This window comes from Lissotriton vulgaris, unplaced genomic scaffold (assembly GCF_964263255.1).
Source record: "Lissotriton vulgaris unplaced genomic scaffold, aLisVul1.2 SCAFFOLD_1776, whole genome shotgun sequence".
NCBI classification, from domain to species: Eukaryota; Metazoa; Chordata; class Amphibia; order Caudata; family Salamandridae; genus Lissotriton; species Lissotriton vulgaris.
In genome coordinates this window covers 178,762-184,178 of record NW_028255419.1, presented here as the reverse complement: position 1 = coordinate 184,178, position 5,417 = coordinate 178,762, and positions in this window count along the sequence as shown.

The window sequence follows — 5,417 nt, the reverse complement described above, 5'->3', positions numbered from 1 at the left end:
GCATCATGTTGGCCATGAAAATCCCTGCACACTCAGTAAACAACCAACCATAACAGTAAACTGTTAGCTGGCTTAGGGCCTGATATAGATCTGGGCGGATGGGTTACTCCATCAAAACGGTGACGGATATACCGTCTGCCAAAATATAATTCACATTATATCCTATGGGATGTATATTTCAGCGGACGGGATATCCGTCACAGTTGTGACAGAGTAACCCGTCGCCCAGATCTAAATCAGCCCTTACTCCGGTTGGAAAAATGAGGTCCCTCACCTAACTAAATGTACATCCTTACATAGCTTATCACTATATCAGTTCCATGGAGCAACTAGCGCTATGACAATTGTCTAATCAAATTGAACAGCGGCTTCGGTTTTCTATGGTGGTAGCTCGCCTTCTATTATGCTTATGCCGCCCACGCCGGGCTCCACTCTCAGTTGCTAGACAAATCGTACCTGCACACTCCAGTATTTTACTTAGGTTGCTGCACTTCCGTTCACTTCACAGCGTTCACCCTTGGTCCAGTACCTAACATACCTGTAATGAATTGTTCGGTTGGTACGAATTCTAGCATGCTACCAAGTATTTTCACTAGATGTATTCATGTCACATTTGGTCTCCTAAAAATGCCTGGCCTTGTAATCACTTTGTCAACCCCTTTTTTCCCCTCATTTTCCCTCCAATGTTGTTTACATGTAGTATGAAAGGCAACTGTTAATAATTCCAAGACAAACATGATTTATATACTTGTCCTGAAGATGATGCCATGTATCTACGTTTTCGGCATCGAAACGTCATCGACACAACAGTATCATATGTACTTAAAATGCTTATGGATACTTTGTACAATGATACCCTAAAACCATAATCAAGTCTGTTCACTGATTAAAAGTATACAGACCACTTTGTTCGCTCTTGCCTGATCTCTGTTGTTTTGTATTGTTCACTGTAGGTCACGGGTTGTGCCCTCTTGACATTACTCTGACAATTACTTTCAATTGTGTGCATCGTTTAAATAAATTCCTGTCCGGCTGGACAAAGGACATAATCACTATTCAGTTTATGTCTATTCTTAAATTTAGTATGGCTTCTTACTGGAAGCCAGTGCAACTGCCGAATTTCTTTGGCCACCGAGTTGAATTTAGAGGCCACTGAAAGAAGCCTGGAAGGCATCATTCTGCTCCATCTGAAGCTTGTTGAGGTTTTTTCTAGATGTTAACATTAGGGCTGTTGCAGTAATCCAGTTTTGAAAGGACTAATGCCATGGTTTCTGTCTTTCTAGCCTGAGCTGGGATAAAATTGAATATTTTTAAAATTATTCTGAACAGGTAGAAGCAGGAGGAGATCAGAGAATTGGTTTGCAGTTTGAAATTTAGCTTTTCATCTATTAACACATCTAGATTTTTTTACTTTGTTGCAGGGATGGGGGGAGATCCAAATTCTACTGGCCACCAACTAGAGGAACAGACAGGAGAGAGATTACTGAACAGAACGACCTCGGTTTTATTTGAGTTAAGTTTAAGGCAGTGTCTGGACATCCACGAGCTAATTGCCAGCATGCCATCATGAAAAGTGGCGTAACCTCAGTACCATTTTGGAAGACGAAAGTGCAGCAAGCAATCTGGGAATAATATTTGCAACTGCATTAAGCCCTGTTAAAGGAATGCCACCTCACCACGCAACCAAATAGTGTTCCCACATAATCTACTCTTACTAGGCAGAAGAACCACACCTGTGTTTGCAGCCACTCCTTAATATGGGAGAATAAAGCTCTAAAGAACGAAGACAGTGAAGTTCTTTGGCTTAACTTTCTTCTGATTTCCAGTACTTGTGCAATTATAATATTTTATGATGGCTGTCAATGATAAATCAGTAGATATCATGATCAAACCAATTTCTGATCCATCCCTTCATAATGGGTCTTGCAAAACAGAATATCCAACAATAAAATGGTCCTTTCTAGGACTTAAACGTCTGGTCTCTGGCTATTATTAAAACACATATTCTGTAAATGTACGATATTGGTCTAGTAACTATACCATAACGTGTCGTAATTCTGGTATAATTTTTCAGTCTGAATAAATAAAAAAAATACAGTTTTCGCTACGAATATCAGTGGTCACCCAGCAATCTGTGTTCATGTTGGAAGTAATTTCAATTCTTAGTAAGACATTTTTTATAATTACTTCCCTCAAATTGCTAAATGTAAGGCTATGTAATAGCTAGACTAGCCCTGGAAAATCATTTGTTGATCAAAAGACTGGCATATGCATCCCAGCCAATTCTGAATATTCTTGATTTAGGTGATAAACAAATAAGGACTATGGGAAGCTCAACAAGTGTTTGCTACTGATATTGCATCTGGTCTGTACATGTTGAAGTTCAGTTACTTATTTTTTCATTTTGTTACCATACTTCTAAAGCGCACATCTATCCACAAGAAGAGCAGAGCATTTTACCGATAAAAAATTGGTCTGAGAGATTACTTAAAGAACAAGATTGTATAAGAAAGTGGTTTCAGATGGGGAGCATAGTCAGGGAGGTAAAGAGTGAAGCAGTGTGTTTTTATGTGCTTACAGAAAGCAAGGAGTTTAGGATTTTGCCTGATGTAGTCTGGGATAGCACTCCGTAATCTTGGAGCTGCAGAGTAAAATCCCTGTTTTGCTGTTTAGGTGTTTCTGGTTTTGTGAATTTCTTGAAAAAGGCGATTTCTGGCCCTCAGTTTCCATTGTCCACTTGTGAATTCAAGTTTGTTTTCCAAATATGGAGTAAAGGAAGTGTGATTTGCTTTATGCGTAATGTAAGCTATCTTGAAATCAATTATTTTATTTTATTTATTTTTTTTATTGTCCTCATCTGCCTTCCCCTCTGACGGAAGATACCAACCACCTTGCACGACATTACTGGCGTGATATGTATTATTGGCGGGAGATATGTGTAGAGAAAGAAAAAGCCAGTTAGGGGAGCGTTCTTTTGACTCCATCTAGGTATGTTTCAACCTGCCGGACCTTGTTCGAAACTGTCCTAGCCCTTGGTCCAAAAGAGTAAAGATGGCATAATCATCGGCCCCGGGGAAAAAAAAAAAAAAAAAAAACCCGGATTATCTCCAGTTGGTCAGGAGATCCCAAAATGCTAGCTTTCTCTTATTTACAGATCTCATTAGGTCTCTTTTGGATATCTCGTATAATGATGTAAGCCATGAACAGTGTAGAGGAGGTGTCTTCTCTACCCATTGTATGCAAATCTGTCTTCTCGCCATCAAAATTGCATAGAAGAGAAATGATTTTCCTTGCCTGTGATATTGTCTTCTGTTCCAAAGATGACAAGTGGGAGAGTTATTGACAAGGAAGTGTTTAGTATGGAATTTAAAGTGTTTTTCACGTCTTCCCAGAATTTTGTTATATTAGGGCATTCTCGGAACATATGTATGTCACATGCGTCTGCTAAGTTGCATTTATTACATTTTTTGTCTGTTTGATATTTAGAGAGTTTCCGTGGTGTTAAATATGCCCTATGTACAGAGAAAATGTGATTTCGTACAAGCCAAGAGGGCTTTACGATATTGCGTAATATCTCAAAAGAGTTTATCCACCTCTCCTCGCATGGAGTCCCAATTTCTGTCCCCCATAACTCATCCGGGAGTTTAAACCCCCCTTCGCTTTCTTCCAACAGAAGCCAGTACCATCTAGCTACTTCTTTTCCTCCAGTTGGACGTTCTACCAATTGTTGTTCCGTTTCGCTTATTTTTCCAATGTTACTGTCTATACGGATTTCAGATCTTGCCCAACTTTCCATTTGAATATATTTGAATCTGGAAAGCCCTGGGCCTACTTGCTCATGTAACTCGTCCCAAGTTATAAGTTTTTTATCTTTAAATAGGTGGCCCCATTTACAGATGCCTGCTTGTTCAATTATAGTGGACAAGTTATCTTTCAGGCATAGGGGTAACCCGGGAGAGTCCCATATTGGGGCATAATGTGAATAGTAAGATAGTCCCAGTTTTTTCCTGATGTTAAACCAATTTTTGGCCCATGAGTGTAGTATTTTCAGTTTTATATTTTTGAAAAATGTTTGACTACCAAACTTAAACATAAAGCCATCTGCTGCAAGATTTGTCTCCTTTAGCATGGCTCCATACATGGATGTGTTAGGTAGATTAGATAACATTTTGAGAAGCATTCTAGAGTAGGACATCTGAAAGGCCCATGAATAGAACATTAGGTCCGGTAGTGCAAGGCCCCCTTTTTCTCTTCTTCTTCTGAGCTTCTTCCATGATATTCTTGTAGTCTTGTAATTCCATATAAATGAATTGATTTCTCTTTGACATTTTTCCAACATTTTTGTGTTCATAGTTATTGGGATAGTGTTAAAAATAAAGGTGAATTTTGGGAGAATACACATTTTGACTAAGTTTACCCTTCCTGTTATAGAGAGAGGCAGATGTGTCCAAGATTTCATAAGTCTTTTGCTTTCACTGTGTATTCTTTCCAAATTAGTTTGTGCAAGGGTGCCGACATCTTGAGTTATTTTGATTCCCAAATACCGCATTGAGGATGAGATGTTAATCCCGAGATCTAAATTGGGTAGGCTCCATGCCATGATCTCACTCTTACTCGAGTTTATGTCGTAACCTGAGACATGGCCAAAATCTACAGCGCGTTGTATAACCACTGGGTATGCCTTGACTGGATCAGCTGTAAACACTAATATGTCGTCTGCATATAGTGCTACCCGTCTTTCCCAGTCTCCGAAACAGAAGGGTGAAATGTCCACCTCTTCCCTTAACACCTGGGCAAAAGGCTCGATGTATAAATCAAATAGGAGAGGGGAAAGCGGGCAGCCCTGCCTTGTACCTCTTGTAATATTAAATGCTTCAGTCAAGGTGTGGTATATTTCGCAAATGTGCTGCAGTAGATTTTGGAAGACCTGCCAGAATAGCATTCCCGCCATCTAGATGAGGGAGAACAAGTGTCTAGAGTCCCAAGCTGAAGTCTGTATGATGGATTGTGGGTTTGGATTCCATTTAGGGTGAGGTATTAGTCTATGATAAATCCAAGTCCCTTTGGACATGGGACAATGGATGAGCAGCTGCCTAGAGGATGTAGTGCTCAGACACTTTTGAACTGGCAGTGGGCAGTCGGAGGAGAATAGGAGTGGCATTTTTGTCTTTAACAAGTTGAGTTTCAGGAAGAACGATTGTGTCAAATTTTCTAGATTATCACAAAAAGATTTAAAATACATTATAATGGACAGGCCATGTATTCAAAGGTAAATCAGAGTGCCATCAGCATACTGATGAATGTAGATAAGCATTTTATGGAAAGATTGTGGCTAGAGGCTCCTTGTATAGTTTGAATATGTGAGGTGAAAGGATGGAGCATTGTGGCACAGTGTTTTGCTGGAAGTGGGGCTAACT